Below are 21,391 nucleotides of genomic sequence, written 5' to 3' on the forward strand. Positions count from 1 at the left end.
CTTGCCTGGAAAATCCCATGGATGGAGGAGCCTGGTAGGCTGCAGTCCATGGGGTCCCTAGGAGTTGGACACGACTGAGCAACTTCACTTTCACTTTTCACTTTCATGCATTGGAGAAGGAAATGGCAACCCACTCCAGTGTTCTTGCCTGGAGAATCCCAGGGACGGGGGAGCCTGGTGGGCTGCCGTCTATGGGGTCGCACAGAGTCAGACAAGACTGAAGCGACTTAGCATAGTATGGCATGTTCATGGTTAGATAACAACCACAAGTATTTATGTTATGATTAAAATTCACAGACTAGATCATTGAACATTTTGCCTAAAATGCACCATATAACTGGAAACCAAATTTACTGACCCTGTCATTCTTTGTTTTCCTAACACTATTGTTTAAAACTAATAGGCACAAAACTCTATGCTCTGGGATGACCTAGATGAGTGGGATGGGGGTGATTGGGTGGGAAGAAGGTTCAAGTTGGAGGGAATGTATGTACACACATAACTGATTCACACTTCATTGTATAACAGAGACTAACACAATAGTATAAAGCAATTATGCTCCAATACAAAATAAAATTAAATTTAAAAATACCCCCAAACAAAAAAGACACTTAATAGGCTTTTGGGATATGCATTTTACCACTGTGAGCTTCCCAGGTGGCGCTAGTGGTAAAGAACTTGGCTGCCAATGCAGGTTAGAAGGAAGAGATGTGCTTTTTATCCTCACTTGGGTTGGGAAGATCCCCTGGAGGAGGGCATGGCAACCCACTCCAGTACTCTTGCCTGGAGAATCCCATGGACAGAGGAGCCTGGTGGGGTACAGTCCATGGGGTCACAAGGAGTCAGACATGACTGAAGCAACTTTGCATACATACACATTAACTAAACTACAGATTCTATTTGGATGTCACCAGTTGATCAACTGATGTTCTCATTCTATTCCAGGATCTAAGCCAGGATACCACATTGCATATAGTGTATTACTTTTCTAAAAAGATAAAGCCTCCAAAACTCACTGAAAAGTAATAACAATATAAAACCTCCTAAATGAGGAAAGTCTGCTTCCCTGGTGGCTCAGAGGATAAAGGGTCTGCCTGCAATGCGGGAGATCCGGGTTCGATCCCTGGGTTGGGAAGATCTGCTGGAGAAGGAAATGGCAACCCACTCCAGTATTCTTGCCTGGAGAATCCCACGGACAGAAGAGTCTGGCGGGCTACAGTCCACGGGGTCACAAAGAGTCGGACACGACTGAGTGACTTCACTTTCACTTGAGGAAAATGTCAACATTTGAGCATAAACGGGCTGTTTTCTAGGTTCAGTTGCTGAAGAAAAAGGGGGTAAGGTGATAAGAAATGTAACAATTCATTGTCTGGTACTGTTTCCTGTACATTCTTTATGGCAATGAGGAAACTGGGGGGAGATATTTGTATACTTTTTCAAGGAATTTGATTGAAAAAATGTATATTTCTCTGCATGACAACTATCCAAAACAACAGAATGTTAGTCTGGTTAAAACTATATCGACCAAGTATACTTTAATCCTGCTTAGAAACTCTCACTGCTGCTGCTGCTGCTAAGTCGCTTCAGTCGTGTCTGACTCTGTGTAACCCCATAGACGGCTTTATGAGAAACTAAACAAAACAAAATGTGATTTTGTACATTTTTGTGTTCTGTGCAGGGGGTGGGGAACGAGAAAGAGATATTTTATGTTTAGGAATACCTATGGCTTAAAGAGGGATGTATTGCCAACTCTACTTAAAAGAAATCAAATTGTGCTGTTTGATTCCATTTATCTTGCTTGGACCCCCTTCTAGACAAGAGGTATTTCTTTGCAAGGTTGCCCATGCAAGGTTCTGAGACAGAGTAAAGCTATAAAAGTCATTCAGGTTTTGTGTATCTGAGTACTTTCTTACTGATGCATATGACACCCAAGGAACTCACTTATTTCTTGTCCAGAAACCTGAATTTATTCAATGAAAGAATAAGTATTAATTGACCTATTTCTTTTCCCCAACTGCAGCACTCCCTTCCCTAAGATAGGACTGTATCTGAGGATTTGTCTGGCCTTATGAAACAGAGAGCGGGTTCTACTGGGAAAATTCAGAGACTCAATCTCATTGACTTAGAAAGCCTTTTTTTTTTCCCCCAGGGTTTTTTCAGTTAGTGGGATGATAAGAAATTCCTGTTGTGGAATGAAACCAAATAGCTGAATTTCAGATAGCTTTATTGGGCTCTTTGATGCCTAAAACAGATGATTGGCTGACATCTTGTACAAATTTGCTATGTTGATTTCCCTGGTACCACATGCTTTGCAGTGGTATCTAAAATAACCACTGGTATTTTAAAAGCTGGGTGGTCTAATTCTGGATAGAGAAAAGGGAGGGAACGATAGACTCCCAAACCTATGAAGAATAAGCATCGCTGAGGCAAAGGCACACTTGTAAAGCCAATCTTGCTTAGGAAGCCTTGCTGTATAATGGACCCACATAGACTTTGGAGTAAGGTAGAGCTGGGGCTTCCCTGGTAGCTCAACTGGTAAGGAATCTGCCTGCTTGCAGGAGACCCTAGTTTGATTCCTGGGTCAGGAAGTTTGCCTGGAGAAGGGATAGGCTACCCATTCCAGTATTCTTGGGTTTTCTTGGTGGCTCAGATGGTAAAGAATCTGCCTGCAATGCCGGAGACCTGGGTTCGATTCCTGGGTTGGGAAGATCCCCTGGAGGAGTGCATGGCAATCCACTCCAGTATTCTTGCCTGGAGAATCCTCATGGACAGAGAAGCTGGCAGGCTGCAGTCCAGTGGGGTCGCAAAGAGTTGGACACAACTGAAGTGCCTTAGCACACATGCAGAGCTGGGTGCAATTCTGGCTCGATCACCTACATGCTGTGGGATTTCAGGTCTGTTCCTTAGCCCCACTGATCTTTCACTTCCTTATTAACTGGTGATCCTATTTCCTCTCTGAAGAATTATGAGGATTAACTGAAATAATGTCTATAAAATATTTGATACATAGTAGTCATTCGATTATTTGATTATTCTCTCTTTGGTTCTGCTTCTTCCTTGAAAATCATGCCACATTGATCCCAAAGACATAATTCTAATGTAATCATATTTTTAAAATGTGTGATGTTCTGGTTTATTTACTACTTTTTATTTTAATTTTTTTTATTGTGGTAAAAGTCACATAACATAAAACACTGTTTAAACCACATTTAACTGTACTTTTAGTGGCATTAAGTGCATTCACCTTGTTGTGCAGCTTTCACCATCATCCATCTCCCCTGTTTTTTACCTTCCTAAACTGAAACTTTGTCCCCATTAAAGTCTACCTCCCCCTTCGCCCTTACCACTTCCCCACACCCTGGCACCTGACATCTACCAGTGTACTTTCTGACTCTATGAATTTGACCATTCTACATACTTTGTGTAAGTGGATTGTTTTGAAGCAAGCAAAGAGTGAAACAAAAACAAGAACACCTCAGTATTTCCCAATAAAGTTCTGTCAATGCTCGTGCTCAATCGTGTCTGACTCTTTGCAACGCTTCAGACTGTAGCCCACCAGGCTCCACAGTCCATGGGGTTTTTCAAGCAAGAATACTTGAGTGGGTTTCCATTTCCTTCTCCAGGGGATCTTCTCGACCCAGGGATCAAACCCTGGTCTTCTCTGTCTCCTGCTCTGCAAGTGGATTCTTTACCGACTGAGCCATCAGAGAAGTGCCAATAAAGTTAAGTAACTTGAGAATTTGGGATGTGCATGTAAAGACATACCTTTTTCAATCATGGGATCCCAGAAAGGACACCACCCTTATGGCAGAAAGTGAAGAGGAACTAAAAAGCCTCTTGATGAAAGTGAAGGAGGAGAGTGAAAAACTTGGCTTAAAGCTCAACATTCAGAAAACTAAGATCATGGCATCCGGTCCCATCACTTCATGGGAAGTAGATGGGGAAACAGTGGAAACAGTGTCAGACTTTCTTTTTGGGGGCTCCCAAATCACTGCAGATGGTGATTGCAGCCATGAAATTAAAAGACGCTTACTCCTTGGAAGAAAAGTTATGACCAACCTAGATAGTATATTCAAAAGCAGAGACATTGCCAACAAAGGTCCGTCTAGTCAAGGCTATGATTTTTCCTGTAGTCATGTATGGATGTGAGAGTTGGACTGTGAAGAAGGCTGAGCGCTGAAGAATTGATGCTTTTGAACTGTGGTGTTGCAGAAGACTCTTGAGAGTCCCTTGGACTGCAAGGAGATCCAACCAGACCATTCTAAAGGAGATCAGTCCTGGGTGTTCTTTGGAAGGAATGATGCTAAAGCTGAAACTCCAGTACTTTGGCCACCTCATGCAAAGAGTTGACTCATTGGAAAAGTCTCTGATGCTGGGAGGGATTGGGGGCAGGAAGAAAAGGGGACGACAGAGGATGAGATGGCTGGATGGCATCACTGACTCAATGGACATGGGTTTGAGTAAACTCCAGGAGTTGGTGATGGACAGGGAGGCCTGGCGTGCTGCAATTCATAGGGTTGCAAAGAGTCGGACATGACTGAGCAACTGAACTGAACTGAACTGAACTTGAGAATTTGGGATGTTCATGTAAAGACATACCCTTTTCAATCTTGGGATTGAAATTATACTGTGACTTAAAGCTCCTATCAATCAAATTTCCAGAACTAGCTACTCTGTAGATACCATGTACTAATCACTCAGTTTCTAGATTCATTTGTTCTGTTCCCTCACTAAGTCAGAAATAAATGAATCCCAAATGATTTCCAGCAATTCTAGCATGAGTATCATTTTCTTTAAAGTCAGTCATTACACTTCTTCCCCTGATGTGTATCTAACTTTTTTCCTGCCAAGCAATTTCTGAAATAAAGACTACAAAGGGATGGTATGGGGAGGGAGGAGGGAGGAGGGTTCGGGATGGGGAACACATGTATACCTGTGGCGGATTCATTTTGATATTTGGCAAAACTAATACAATTATGTAAAGTTTAAAAATAAAATAAAATTGGAAGAATAAAAAAAAAAAAAAAGTTTATTTTCAAAATATTTCTAGCTACTTTAATTGAAAGAAGATGAAATGTAAAACCATCTGATCTAACACTCATATATTTATGAAGATCTAAAAAAATTGTAAGAATGAAAAAAAAGAGAATTTAATTGTATTTTATTAGAGAACAGTTTTGTGCTATAAATGTGCTTTTAAAAAATGATTGCACCATTTCTTAATACTTTGTGCCTCTAAAAATTGGATTGTTGTTGTTCAGTTGCTCGGTCTTGTCCAACTCTTTGTGACCCCATGGACTGCAGCACACCAGGCTTCCCTGTCCTTCACCATCTCCTGGAGCTTGCTCAAACTCATGTCCATCTAGTCGGTGATGCCATCCAACCATCTTTTCCTCTGTCATTCCCTTCTCCTTCTGCCTTCAGTCTTTTCCAGTATCAGGGTCTTTTCTAATGAGCTGGCTCTTCGCATCAGGTGGCCAAATTATTGCAGTTTCAGTTTCAGCATCAGTCCTTCCAATGAATATTCAGGATTGATTTCCTTTAGGATTGATTGGTTTGATCTCCTTGCAGTCCAAGGGACTCTCAAGTGTTTTCTCCAACATCATAGTTCAAAAGCATCAATTCTTTGGTGTTCAGCCTTCTTTATGGTCCAACTCTCACATCCATATATAACTGCTGGAAAACCATCAGATCAGATCAGTCGCTCAGTCATGTCTGATTCTTTGCGACCCCGTGTATCGCAGCACGCCAGGCCTCCCTGTCCATCACCAACTCCCGGAGTTCACTCAGACTCATGTCCATCGAGTCAGTGATGCCATCCAGCCATCTCTTCCTCTGTCGTCCCCTTCTCCTCTTGTCCCCAATCCCTCCCAGCATCAGAGTCTTTTCCAATGAGTCAACTCTTCGTATAAGGTGGCCAAAGTACTGGAGTTTCAGCTTTAGCATCATTCCTTCCAAAGAAATCCCAGGACTGATCTCCTTCAGAATGGACTGGTTGGATCTCCTTGCAGTCCAAGGGACTCTCAACAGTCTTCTCCAACACCACAGTTCAAAAGCATCAATTCTTTGGTGCTCAGCCTTCTTCACATGTGGTCATCCATACATGACCACAGGAAAAACCATAGCCTTGACTAGACGAACCTTTGTTGGCAAAGTAATGTCTCTTTTTGATTATGCTATCTAGGTTGGTCAAAACTTTCCTTCCAAGGAGTAAGCGTCTTTTAATTTCATGGCTGCAGTCACCATCTCCAGTGATTTTGGAGCCCCAAAAAAGAAAGCCTGACACTGTTTCCACTGTTTCCCCAGCTATTTCCCATGAAGTGATGGGACCAGATGCCATGATCTTCGTTTTCTGAATGTTGAGCTTTAAGCCAACTTTTTCACTCTCCACTTTCAAAACCATAGCTTTAACTATACGGGCCTTTGTTGGCAAAGTAATGTCTCTGCTTTTTAATATGCTATTTAGATTGCTCATAGCTTTTCTTCCAAAAACTTAGGTTGCTTAATTTAAAATGTGAATTCTTAGGTTTCACTAACAAAGAAGCTGAAAGAGTGGGTTGTGGTGCTGCCCCTGTAATATTATATTTTTTAAAGGTTTTTCTTTTAATGGGGACCTTTTAAAAAATCTTTTTTGAATTTGTTCCAATACTGATTCCATTTTATGTATTGGTTTTTTTTTTGGCCTCAAGGCTTGTTGGATCTGAGCTCCCCTCCTAGAAACTGAACCTACAACCTCTGTACTTGGAAATGAAGTCTTAAACACTGGACTACTGGAGAAGTCCCTATAATATCTCTTTTAAAAAAGCACAAGGTGAATATCTGGTAGATTTTCTTTATCCTATATTTTGTGAAACAGTTGGAGAATGGAATTTTTTGGTGCGCAGGTCTTTGAGAAATCAGTTCTATTTGTTTTTCACAGAATCATTCAATTGGCCTATTATTCTGAATTGTTTCCATCATTGTTAGTCCAACCTTCCACAATTCCAATATCCCAAGGAGTTCAAGATGCTCTCAACTTAAGAAATAAGCCAAGGTAATTTAAAAATTGTAGAAATAGCAAACATCCTTATTTAATAGGTATAGAAATGTTTCAATTATTCAAAGAAAACTGTGGGGAATGCTCAAAGCTAGCACAATGAGTTAATGAAAGACACACTTGGCTAAAGTTACCTAGAATTGTAACTGACATTAGAGAATTGCATCTTGCATACTGAATCTAGCAGTAAATTTGCTTAGAATTTTAACCTAGAGACTGCTGGTACAGACCAGAGCTTTTCAGTCTGTCATGTGGACTGATGTCCGTTCTTGAACTGTTTGTTACCAGTTGGTGACAGAATAAGCACAAAAATTAAAATTCATTTTTCTGAAACTGGAATAGCCTTTTGAAAGAGTAATTTTATGTTTGTTGTATCTAATCAGTAAAAGAAATTGGTCCTGCATTTCATATGTCTTTCTTACCATTTAACTTTTCTAGTAATTCATTTTGATTGAATTTATAAAGTGATTGAAACTTGATGGATTGGAGATTTTAAATAAAATTGTTCTCTCACCACTGACGGTTTGAGAAGCATGGGTTCTAGATCACCTTACTTGCAGTTTCTTTGAGATGGTTATTTAAGATTACTCAGAAATTGACCATTTCTTCTACTTCCTGACTCACACCATGGTTGTTGCCAACCCGGTTTATAGCTAGATGGTGAAGATAAAGGGAACTATCTATTATATTTATTATAGTATATCCACTTTGTTTCAGAAAGGACTTAAGGAGCCTGGCTTAGGGGCTAAGAATGCAGAGATAGAGTAAGGCTCTCTAAATTTGGAAGACATTTTCTGTTTTCAAGTTAAATTTTAATGCCCTTTAGATGAGGGACCTCCTTCTTTTTCTCCTACCCTCTGACAGATGATTAGTGAATGGGAGCTGGTCTTGTCTGCTTCATATTTGGGTTTATGTGGGTGTCAACTCTGGGTCATGTTTTGACTATGTGTAAGGCTACTTATCAAGTGGAACACAGAGAAAGCTTCTCGGAAAATTAAGTATGAATCATATCCAGTATTATTTACTGGTTTCCCTGGCCTATGTGCAACTTATAACTCCCAGAAATTAAATTTTTTGGGGTGAGAAGCTTTACCTATTAATACTGATGACAAAATTGTTGTTTAGTTGCTAAGTCGTGTCCGACTCTTTGGATCTTCAGGTCCAACAGACTGTAGCCCACCAGAATCCTCTGTCCATGGGCTTTTCCAGGCAAGAATACTGGAGTGGGCTGCCATTTCCTTCTCCAGATGAAAAGTACACATTTATTATTGACTTGGCCTAAAACTTCATTAGAGTTTTTCCATAATGTCTTAACCCAAATGAACTTTTTGGCCAACCCAATGTATTTTTGAGTTTCATTCCTCACCAGTTAACTGTCCCATGTATTGAAATAGATGATGATAGGGAGTCTTCAAGTCCAAGGCCAGAATTGTCAGAGTCCATTAGATTCTACCTATTAACCTGTAATCACTAGCAGATCTAACTCTTAATTCTGCAATAGATGCTTCCACATAATACTGCAAATAACATACTTTTATATGTCTCTGTGTTTGTTTCTGGTTTCCATTGAAGCAATTAGCACACATTTACTGGCTTAAAAGAGATGTATTTATTCTCTTATATTTTTGGAGACCAGTCACTTCAGTTGTGTTTGACTCTTTTTGACCCTATGGACTGTAGCCTGCCAGGCTCCCATGTCCATGGAATTCTCCAGGTATGAATACTAGAGTGGGTTGCCATTCCCTTCTCCAGGGGATCTTCCCAACCCAGGGATTCAACCTGGATCTCCTGTGTCTCTTGCATTGCAGGCAGAGAAGCCCTTATTTACTTACAGTCTTGCTAAAGATATATGATAATAGCTATTTTTTCCATGCAGCATTGGTAAACCTATATACTGTCAATTTTTTGTTACCTTGATACATTTTTAAAAAATAGTAACATAAAAAAATCTTTTAGTCCCTTTTTCTTCTTCCTAACAAGTTTTTGAAATGTCAAAGCAGAGACTACAGAAAGGTGGTTAAGACTACATACTCTGTAGGCTAAAATTATGTAGGTTAAAATTAGACAATTGTGTTCAAATCCTAACTCTGCCACTTACAATCTATTTAACATTGAAATAAACCTATTTGTGCCTTATTTACTTCATTTGTAAAATGGATAATAGTATGTACTTCCTAAGCTTCTGATGAGAATGAAATGAGTTGTAAATAACAGAATCATACTTGAAAAATATAGTCAGTGCTCAATAAATGTGCTGTGTGCTGTGCTTAGTCACTCAGTTGTGTCTGACTCTTTGTGACCCCATGGACTGTAGCCTGCCAGGCTCCTCTGTCCATGGGGATTCTCCAGGCAAGAATACTGGAGTGGGTTGCCATGTCCTCCTCCAGGCAATAAATGTTAGCTATATCTATTATTACTAAGAAAATATAGATTAGCTCACCCTGGACCAGACACTATGTGAGATCTTAGAGATTTTTTTCATATGTATTATACCATTTCATACTCTTAATAAAAATTACAGTAAATATTGAGTGCTGGCTTGCTCAGTTTTATTCCATCTACTTCTAACATGTTTGTCTTGCATCAGTTCCACAGGAAATAGATTCTAAGGTGAATATTCGTATTCAGAAAGTTGGTATTAAAGTAACCATGAGATCAATAGCTGTAGAGAGTAAAGCACAGAGAATTGGACAGAGAAAGGAATTAAACCTGGAAGCCACAGCCAATCAATTACACGAGGACTTCTGGAGCTGGGATGACCTATAGAGATATACTGCCTTGAGGCAAAGAGTCTGGTTCTTTATACCCTCATGTGTTTATATGTGTGTGTGTGTGTGTGTGTGTGTGCGCTCAGTGGCTCAATCATGTCTGGCTCTTTGTGACCCCATATCCTCATTTTGTTGTTGTTTAGTGGCTAAGTCATGTCCAACTCTTTTGAGACCCCATGGCCAATAGCCTGCCAGACTCCTCTGTCCATGGGATTTTCCAGGCAAGAATACTGGACTGGGTGGCCACGTCCTTCTCCAGGGGATCGTCCCTACCCAGGGACTGAACCTGTGTCTCCTGCTTGGCTGGCAGGTTCTTTACAAATGAGCCACCTGGGAAAGCCCCATACCCTCATGGGGATCAGTAATTAGAAGTAGTGTGCCTCTGGGAGTGGGCTTGCTCTTGAGTGAGGTAGCTCTGTACCATTGATGGATGGTAATTCCCAGAGAAAGACTTAGCTGGAAAATGTCAGCTACAAATGATCTTGGCAGCTGGAGTAACATGGTCCTATTCCTGAAGGGGCATCTGCTCAGTGCCCCAAATAACCTTACCAACACCGCCCTCCTGAACTAGATGTGCTTTAAGCCCAACATCTCAGGGTCTCCCACTCCCTTGAAGTTAGAGGTCTCAATATGATTTGGAGTCTAGCAATGAGAGGAACTCCTGGGAGATTTTGATTCAGAAACAAGTTAAGGAGGGAAAAGAGCAGACGGCAGACATTCATCTTGCTGAGTAGGGCTGTGGCTCAGGCATGATGGTTTTGGTCGGTGGTTTCATTATAGCGCACCTTCTTTAGCTGCTCCTGACAGCTCTCTTGCCTTCATGGCACAGGCAGTGTGATGCTGGGGACTAGGAAGTGTTTCAGGAAGTCAGCCTAGAGTTGGCTTTTCCAGCTTTCTTATGATTTTGTAAGCCACTTAAGGTGTGTGTGCTCAGTCACTTCAGTCATGTCTGACTCTTTGTGATTCCATGAACTGTAGCCCACTAGGTTACTCTGTCCATGGGATTCTCCAGGCAAGAATACTGGAGTGGGTTGCCATGCCCTCCTCCAAGGGATCTTCCCATCCTAGGGACCAAACCCGAGTCTCTTATGTCTCCTGCGTTCACAGATGGGTACTTTACCACTAGCACCACCTGGGAAGCCCTAGCCACATAATATCTGATAATGAATTTACTTAGTCAGAGGCTAAATATTTTGCAACAGTAACCTAACCAATTATAATAATATTCCTGTATTTTGTTTCATGGATAAAGAAATCAAAATCAGAGAGGTATAGTGATGTGCACAGGATTAGAGCTTGGAAGTGGCAGAAAAGTGTGTTAGTTGCTCAGTTGTGTCCAACTCTTTGCAACTCCATGAACTGTAGTCTGCCAGGTTCCTCTGTCCTTGGGATTTTCCAGGCAAGAATACTGGAGTGGGTTGCCATTTCCTTCTCCAAGGGGATCTTCCCAACCCAGGGATTGAATGTATGTCTCGTGCATTTCAGGCAGATTTTTTACTGTCTGAGCCACCAGGGAAGTGGTCAGGAAAGTGGCAGAGCCCAAATTCAAATCTAGACTCTCTGGCTCCTAACACTGTGCTGTTCATTTATAATAAGGTTAGGGGATACACATTGTGGGTGCCACCACTCTAACTCTCTTATCCAGAAATGGGCTCACAATTCTTAGCACAGAGCTGTCTGCATTAGTTGAAGTTAGTATACAGATAAAATCTATCTTTAATTTGGCTCAATATTATACAATATATAACTTCACTAAAGTAGGATGTATTGTTTCTAGGTTCTCTTTCTACCTTTCATTTCTCTTCTCTTTTAATATGTTTTATTACATCTTCCAGTCTATGCTCTTGAATGTCAGAAATTCTCTTCTAGAAAGACAGTGTCAATTGAATGTCTTATTCTTACACCAGTAATTTGACACCTAAAGGGGGATCTTTTAAAGAAAGAAAGGCAATGCTTAACCCTAAAGGAGAAACTAATAATAGAGGGAGTTTAGAAAAGTTTAAGAGAGATACATCAATAATTTCTTGGGACTGGCACTTCCCCTAGTATAGCACTTTGTACCATTTTGCTCAATAAATATTTTTTGATTGAATGCTTTTCTAATTTGTCTGCTAATGGCAGTGTGGGCAAAGGCAAAAGATTTGGATTCAAAACAAAGAGCAGTATGAGGGTTAAAATGGTTTCTTCCAGGGACAGCTCCGAGGGTAATATTCTACAGCATAAATTTAGCTTGGCTGGTCTTTGTGAAGGAAGTAGAGGAGCCTTTATTTATTTTGAAATGCAATAGCCAAAGATTGAGCCTTTGATTTCTCTCCAGATATGGTTGGAAGTCCTGAATAGGTCTTCTCAGTGCTTGATCTTGCTTGTCCCAATGTGAATCTTCTTGGTGTGTCTGCTGGATAGCTATGCTCTGCCTTAGATCTCTCTCTCTATTTCTGAGTGTGTGTGTGTGTGTGTGTGTGTGGATATTTATAGTTGTACATTTGTTTGCTTTTCTGTTTGCCCAGTTGATCCATTTTTCAGCTGGGAGTCAATAACCAAAAGCCATGACATTCGGTGGCAATGCCACCCACCCATTCTTAAAGTGAACACGTGTGTATTACATAAATAGGATAGCATTACTTTCACTGGGGAATTTATACCAAAGCTCTGTGTTTTTTCAGATGTATTAAATTAAATAAAATTTCTTTAACTGCATTGGTGGTTTAACAATGGATTTAACCTAAAATTGACCATATTTTGATCTCTCACAGTAGGATACAGATAAAGGAGCTAACCCTTGAAACTTAATTATGTTAGTCACTGTGATAGGCATTCAAAACACACAAAATACAGAAGTTTTATTTAATCCGAACCGGGTTTGGTGAGACAAGCATTATTATTCTGAGATTTAAAGTAACCAAAAGATTTGAATCTACTTGTAATTGACATTACAGAACATTATTTTGCCTGCTTGTGGTCTGTGTAGGATATTATGAATTCAATCAGTTAGTAATACAGACTTTCAAAAACCTTTATCTTTTAGTCTGAAATAGAACATTATTTTTTCTCACTCTTGGACTCAGATACATTCTGAAAAAATATTTATTTATTTATAAAAATAAAATGGCAAACCTAATCCTACCAATTAATTGATAGTCTTAACATTCTACACTTATTTGAACAATTTCTGCATAATATGAACAGTTGATTGATTTTTCCATTTCCAACCTGCATATCTTATTTCCATGTCTTACCTCCATATCCCATGAAGCAATCATAAAAATATTTAAATTACTTTTTGCAAAATCAAACCCAAAAATGCCTGCTAGAGGTTAACTATGGAGATTTGCTGACCAGGTGTGGTCTTAGGTTTTACCTTCACTCCATTTTTTCATTTATGTCCAGGTAAGTGAAGGAAAAAGTAGACTCAAAGTGAGGGACCATGAATTCCTGTGCCAGTGTAGCATCAATTTGCTGTATGATGTTGGGCAAAGTATTTTACTTGTTTGGGTCTTTTTTTCCCTTCATCTGTAAAAGGGATGAATTGATTAGGCTAAATAATGACCAATTCTCTCATACAGCTCTTCCAACTGCCTAGAATTGGGTGGAGAATGTTTTGTAAACAGTATTTCATTTGACCCGAATCTTGAAGAATGCCTAAGAATTTACCAACAAAGGAGAATTATGGCTGAGAGAGAGATACTAATAATACTGAGCAAACAGAATGTTCACCTCTCCATGTATGGTGTCTTGGAGAATGGTGAGAAACTAAGAGTGTAGGTAAAATACACACTGAGACACAAGAAAGACGGATTATAGAAGTAGGTTGGGGCTGGTTGTAAAGTGCCTTGGACTCTCATTTAAGGAGTTTAGAGAAGAAGAAAAGCTATGACAAACCTAGACAGAGTATTAAAAAGCAGAGATATCACTTTGCCAACAAAGGTCTGTATAGTCAGAACTATGGTTTTTCATGTAGTCATGTATGGATGTGAGAATTGGACCATTAAAGAAGGCTGAGCGCTAAGATTGATGCTTTTGAACTGTGGTGCTGGAGAAGACTTTTGGGAGTCCCTTGGATAGCAAGGAGATCAAACCAGTCAATCCTAAAGAAAATCAACCCTGAATATTCATTGGAAGGACTGATGCTAAAGCTGAAGCTCTAGTACTTTGGCCACCTGATTCAAAGAGCCAGCTCTTTGGAAAAGACTGATGCTGGGAAAGACTGAGGACAGGAGGAGAAGGGGACAGCAGAGGATGGGATGGTTGAATGACATCATAGACTCAACGGAGATGAGTTTGAGCAAACTCTGGGACATAGTGAAGGACAGGGAGGCCTGACGTGCTGCAGTCCATGGGATCTCAAAGACTGAGTGACTGAACAGCAACAAAAGGTAGGAAATCAGTGAAAATCTTTAGTCTGTTCAAGATATTTTCAGAGCTGTTTTAGGAAGGTTAGTCTGACAGCAATACTGAGAATGAATTGAAGAGAGGAGAACTGAGATGGAAAAATGCTAAGTTTGACATATTAATTGTCCAGGGGGAAAGAGATGAATGTTTAAATTGAGATTTTAGCAAAAAGAACACAAAACAGATACAAATTTCTAAAGATACTGAAGGAATAAAAATGTTCCTGTCATATCGATTTATATTTCTTATATATTTCATAGATTCTAAATGCAGAGTTTTAAAAAACATTTTTGAAACTGGGATTCATCTTATCATTGGTTTACCCTGAGTTAATTGGAATAGTATTCTTTTTATCTTTCTAAAAGCAGAAAAATAATGGTATGTGAAGCAATCTATGGTGTCTTGCGTGCTTGCTAAGTCTCGACTCTTTTCCACTCTATGGACTGTAACCTGCAAGACTCCTTTGTCCATGGGACTCTCTAGGCAAGAATACTGGAGTGAGTAGCCATTTCCTTCTCCAGGGAATCTTCCTGACCCAGAAATCTAACCCGCGTCTCTTACGTCTTCTGCTTTGGCAGGCGGATTTTTTTGATCACTTGTGTCGTTTGTTTAACATACGAATCCTTTCTCTATTGAAACTCTTTGTGTCTAGATGAAGTCAATTCTCTTCTCTAAACGAAACAGCCAAATAATGATTCCTGCTGAAGAAAAGCACAAAGGGATGATAAAAGACAATTGTCAGATGCTCTAATTTTGAATTCTATGTCCGGGGCACTAGTTTTGTGATTGTAGACAAGTTTTTAAAGTCTTGCCAAGCTGCTTAATCTCACTAGTAAAATAGTTATAAGATCAGTCTCATAAAATCATTAAGAGGCTCAAATCAGATAACATATTCACATAGATGATACAAGAGAAATTTCTCTTGTTAATCCATTATCTTACATGAATACTTTGTAAACTTCAAATGGTCATGCAAAACCTAGGCATTAATTGCTGGCCATATCTGAATGCCCTCATGGCATGTTCATAGCCTATCTAACGACCCAGTATCTTAGACCTCCAGAGAGTCATCCTGTCTAACCTGTTTTGTGATTTGGCTCAGAAAGCACATTTTGGTGGCGGATGTGGTATAACGAATGTTCTAGAGGGGAGAGTGGTGTGCCAGGAAGCTTTGCCAATTGAAAGCAAAGGGAAAATTCAGAATTACGGAGGTTTAATTTCCTGCTGAATAATTCTCCACAAGCTGTGTAAACTTCACTGAACAAATACTCCTAATAAAATACCTTAGATGCTCTTTTCCTTTTTAATAAGAAATGTTCATATTATTTGAGAGTGAAGCCAAAGGGAAGAAGAAGGTCTGGCACTCCTGAGGTGAGTTTGTGTAAGTCATCAAGAATCCTGCTGTGCCTTCGACCTGTGGAGTTTGGAAGGCTGGGTGAGAAAAGCTGTTTTCCAAGGGCTTTATTCCAGCAAGAACCCCACAGACTGTCCATGGGCAACTTCTCTGCAGTCTGTTTAACTTTATGGTTCTTTGATGAATTAACCTTTTATAGAAGATGCCTTAAAATAGCACTTGAGCACCTACAAGAGGCCTTGAATATCAAAATAGGAGTGGTCCTTGACTTCCTAGGACACAATTTAGGAGTGAAGCAGCAAATATTCACATAAATCTATGAAAGTGAAAACTGTGATAGATGTTAGTTTTGATTGGTACATCAAAAAAAGAAAAAAAGAAAGACGCTTTCAAGAAAGGATATTTGAACTGGAACCTGAAGGGTAAATGAATGTTGGCTAGTTGTCAGGCACTTAGTGGATACGAACTTGAGCATACTCCAGGAGATAGTGGAGGGCAGGGAAGCCTGGCTTGCTGCAGTCCATGGGGTTGCAAAGAGTCAGACATGACTGAGTGACTGAACAGTAACGACAGGCACTTAGAAGAATGTTTTAGTCAATGGTGGTCTTGTGTGAAAGGTCTCCAAAGTGAGACAAAGTTTAGTGCCTTTGAGAAGCCAAAATGAGGTTGGTATGGTAGGACTTAGTGAACATGAGGGAGCACAGTACAAGATGAAGAGAAGGCATCATTTCCCAGAAACCCTGAAGGACCTACAAGGACAGTGGAACCTATTGATGGGTTTAATCAAGGGAATAGCTTGATCAGATTATGTTTATGAAACCACTTTGCCTGCCTGTGGAAACCCTGTGAAGAGCAAACCATACAAGCAAGGAGACTAGTTAGAAAGCTCTTGTAATTGAGATGGTGTCTCAGATGGTAAAGAATCTACCTGCAATGCAGAAGACCCATGTTCAATACCTGGATCAGGAAGATCCCATGGAGGAGGGCCCAGCAACCCACTCCAGTATTCTTGCCTCAAGAATTCCATGGACAGAGGAGCCTGGCAGGCTGCAGTCCATGGGGCCACAAAGAGTTGGACACGACTGAGCAACTAACACACACACACACACACACAATTTGGTGACAGAGATGATGAAGAGCAGTGTACCACTCTCTGGTATGTTTGAATTAGGATCCACATGACTTGGTTCTGAATTGGACATGAAGAGGGACTGGTCAGAGTGGATTCTCTGATTTCCAGCTTGAGCACCGTCTGGATTTATGGTGACACCTTTTACTGACTCAGTTGCACTGAAGGAGGCAGGGAAGAGTTACAGTTCAGCTTCAGTCATACTGAGTCTGAGCTTCTGAGACTCCCAAGTGAAGCCTTTGGGTGCATATTACCTGCATCTGGAGCTTTCAGTGGAGTCCAAGGTTAAAATTATAAATTAGGCAACTCATCAGCGTGTAAACAGTCTTGAAAGACATGGAATGATGGAATTCCAGAGCATCGTTACTAATAGAGGTTGGGTTCTTCCTTCTGAGCAAATGTGTTAGGATTAATTGATGGAGTCTGGTTACTGGGACACAGGCCATGATTGAGAAGGTCAAATTGATCATTATGCAATGAGAACACTTAGGAATCAGACTTCTGTTTTGTTTCATTTTAGTTTTTTTTTTTTTTTTTTAATTTTGAATGCTTTGAATTTATTTTTTTTATTTTTTAAAATTTTATTTATTTATTTTACTTTACAATATTGTATTGGTTTTGCCATACATCAACATGCATCAGCCACGAGTGTACATGTGTTCATTTTAGTTTTTAAGCAGCACTATCTCTCATTTGAAACAGATGATATATTTTTTTTAATTTAATTTAATTTTATTTTTAAACTTTACATAATTGTATTAGTTTTGCCAAATATCAAAATGAATCCACCACAGGTATACACGAGCCAGGTAACTGTGCAAGACATTTTATAAACTTTTTTTCCAATTTAAAAGTTTTTAAAAGTTTGTATTTTTATAAAATTTGGAGAACAAATGTATGGATACCAAGGTGCAAAGGGGGAGTGGGAGGAATTGGGAGATTGGGATCAATATGTACACACTTTTGATACTATAAATAAAATAAAAAACTAATGAGAACATAGTGCATAGCACAGGGAACTCTACTTAATGCTCTGTGGTGACCTGAATGGGAAGGAAGTCCAAAAGAGAGGGGGCACCCCACTCCAGTACTCTTGCCGGAAAATCCCATGGACAGAGGAGCCTGATAGGCTGCAGTCCTTGGTGTCGCTAAGAGTTGGGGATGACTGAGCGACTTCATTTTCACTTTTCACTTTCATGCATTGGAGAAGGAAATGGCAACCCACTCCAGTATTCTTGCCTGGAGAATCCCAGGGACAGAGGAGCCTAGTGGGCTGCTGTCTATGGGGTCACACAGAGTCGGACATGACTGAAGTGACTTAGCAGTAGCATGGCCAATTCACTTTGCTGTACAGTGGAATTTAGCATTGTAAAGCAACCATACTCCGATAAAATTAATTTAAAAAAAATAATAAATCTTATATATGCATATATATTAAGGAGTCAAATCATTCTACAAAAATTAGTGTAAGAGAAAGTTTTTCTAACTTACTTTGTATCATTGCCCATCATTCATAGGTAACAGCTTTTAATTCTTTTAGCTTTTACACTTGGTATTAGCATGTCTTGAATAACATGTTAATAAAGTTAATTCTTGATTTTTATTATTGTTTTATAGTTTTAGACATTGTACTGAATATTTTGGCTTTTCACTATAGAAGATGAGAATTTAGCCCTTTTTCATCAAGTTTCTTCCTCAGCCACAAAGGCACTGAGAACGTATCCTTTGAAGTTATAGAGTGTAGAGTAGAATTCATTGTAAAAGCCTCTCTGGTAGAGTTTGAATTGTCATTTGGGTCTTGAGGTAAGAGATATGTCTTTTTAAAATTAATTTGATTGGAGGATAGTTGCTTTACAATGCTGTGTTATTTCTACTATACAGCAAAATGAATAGGCTGTACATACACATAAACCCCATCCCTTTTGGACTTCCTTGCCATTCAGGTCACCACAGTGCATTAAGCAGAGCTCCTTGTGCTATACAGTAGGTTCTTATGAGCGATCTATTTTATATATAGTATCAATAGTGTATATGTGTCAATCCCAGTCTCCGAATTCCTCCCACTCCCTCCCCTCTTGGTATCCATCCATTTGTTCTATATGTCTATGTCTCTATTCTGCTTTGCAAATAGGACCATCTGTACCATTTTTCTTGATTCCACATATATGCGTTAATATCCTAATGGAATGTGAGGGCATGGCAGAAACAGCTCACCTGGAGAAGAAACTTCTCCCTGGAGAGGAGGGTAAGACACTGACACACCGACAATGCCCGTAGCGTCTTTCGTTCCACAGGCTTGATCGCTTCACAGTGCTTTTCGTGCTAAAGGGCTCCTGATATTTTATTGAAGCAGCTTGGGTGGATATTATTATTCAAACTTTTTTTTTCTTTAGGGAAGTAATTGAGGTTTAGAAAGTATGGCTGAACATCCCACCTCTATTAGCTAAATCTCTTATGAAACTGAGAAGGGTTGTTGACGTCTAACTCCTTCCATTAAATTAATAAGTACTGATCTCTTAATGTTTATGTTTACTATCTATTCCTGTAAAGTTCTATATATTTTGTAAACTTTTTTCCTCTAAATACTAGATATCTAAAATCATTGTACATCTGATTCTTTTATATTCCATTGTTCAGCACAATATGTGGCTTTTATTTAGAATTTAAAAAGGAAATTTGAACAAAAAAGAAGAAAGTTTGGCTGGGTAGGCCAAAATGAATGGCAATTGTGGTCACAGTAATGAGAGAAATAATTGATAACTAAATAGCTATCTATCAAATTCTAAATGAACACATGGGTAATGTTCATGTTTCCAATAATCAAGAAATGTTCATGTAACCAATAATCAAATATATATATATATATATATATATATATATATATATATATATCCATAATTGGACTTCCCAGGTATTGCCAGTGGTAAAGAACCCGCCTTTCAATGCAGGAGACATGAAAGACGTGGGTTCGATTCCTAGATCAGGAAGATGCCCTGGAGGAGGAAATGGCAAACCACTCCAGTATTCTTGCGTGGAGAATCCCATGGACAGAGTAGCCTGGTTGGGTACAGTCCATGGGGTCACAAAGAGTCGGACACGACTGAAGTGACTTAGCATGCATGCATGCATCTTCATAATATACATATGTGCATTATATTATATAGGTATATAACAGTGTATGTATCATTTCATTTACTTGTAAAATATCTCTGTGTGTGGCATACATTGGTACAAATATGGTAAAAAATATATAAAAGGTTAAAATGATAGTTGGAAAGATTAGATTGTGAATGATGGTTAAAACATTGATTTTCCCCTGCTACTATACAATTATATTTTAAAAACAAAAGGTGGTGGAACTTAGTAGATATTGAGACCAAGAGTTTGAATTTTATACTGGAAATCCTTGCTCCAGGTTCCTGTTTAGAGATCCACACAAATAAAAAAAATTTAAAGAAATTACCATGAGCATAATTATAGAATGAGAGAGAGAGAGAGAGAAAGAGTAAGGGTGCAGTCTTTCCCCAGTTTCTTATACTCCCTTCCCAATTCCTACTTCCCTACATATTTCAAAATTTCAATTTGGGAGAGTATGCTGTCCATTGAATGAGGATTATTTGTGAAACAGACATGTAAACTCATGAAGATATTTACCCCTGCGCTTCTTCAACACACAGACACAACCCATGCTTTTGTCATGGTGACCCTCTTCAGGGCAGTCATAATTATACTTGGTGGGAAAGAGAAAGACTAAATTGGAGAGGAATTTATTGTTGTGAATTAGTCATGAGAGTGATGACTACCCAGATGAAGTTAAGGGTAAGGTAAGAATTTGAAGACACTTGTTTTCCCCAAAGTTTAATTAGGAAAAATAAAATTATGAAAGCTGCTTAATTTATGATAATTTCTAAAGCTTCAGGGCAGTAAAAGCAGGCATGTGATTGAAAAACAATTAACTTAGCAATTAGAAGTAATGTTGAGAATAACAACCCCCTTAAGTGTGTCTATGAAAAATGCAAAATGTTTTTTATAGATTTAAACACGAACTGCTTAGTGTAACATCCCTCGTGAGAATATAATGCCTATAAATATAATAAAAAATCATGGAAGGCTACATTGCAACTTATTAGCATAACTACTAGAAGAGTGAATTAGAGAAGAAATGAAACCTCCCTGCCTGATTCCATAATGGATATGACACATATTCAGATGACACTCTGGGTCACATGGGCATAACCGATGCTCTGAGTAAACCCAAGTGAATGAGGAGTTTTACTTTGTTCTCTGTGATATGCTTATCTCTTGCTGATGAATACATTACTTATCTTTGTAAGGCTCTGTGATTACTCAAAATGAATTCTTCTCCCTAAATAGGAATATTTCCCTACATGCTTTATTATCTCCCCAAGTGAAAATTTGATTTGATGAGAAAGCTGCTTTAAGAATGAATGAAAAAAGAACAGGCTTACAGTTTTGAGTGAGCTAGGAATTTTGCATTTTTTAATCTCTCATTCTCTATTGTTCTAGAGATGAGTTTTCATCCATGGTGAAATATACCCTATATGTCCTGATAAGCACTTTACACCCACAATTTATTGATAAATTGTACATCTCCTTTCTCCTTACATTAGGGATTATTGATAATGCTTGTCAGGAATCATCTGATCCAGAGTATCTTCTGTGGGACTTGAGCCTAACTTGTCATACAAGTTTTC

At 39.1% G+C, this 21,391-nt stretch overlaps 1 long non-coding RNA gene across 3 annotated transcripts in view; it reads left to right on the top strand.

Annotated features, from left to right (window-relative positions):
* Window positions 1–5,046: 5,046 nt before the first annotated feature.
* The window catches only part of LOC147367393 (uncharacterized), a 95,725-nt gene continuing 79,380 nt past the window's right edge, over window positions 5,047–21,391 (top strand). For all 3 annotated transcript variants that reach the window (XR_015169189.1, XR_015169188.1, XR_015169190.1), the window contains exons 1-2: window positions 5,047–6,811; window positions 6,920–7,033. This is a non-coding gene — a long non-coding RNA (uncharacterized LOC147367393). The remainder of the gene's footprint in view (window positions 6,812–6,919; window positions 7,034–21,391) is intronic.

This window comes from Bos grunniens, chromosome 8 (assembly GCF_055505025.1).
Source record: "Bos grunniens cultivar Pamir isolate PY7600 chromosome 8, Bosgru_T2T1.0, whole genome shotgun sequence".
Lineage (NCBI taxonomy): Eukaryota > Metazoa > Chordata > Mammalia > Artiodactyla > Bovidae > Bos > Bos grunniens.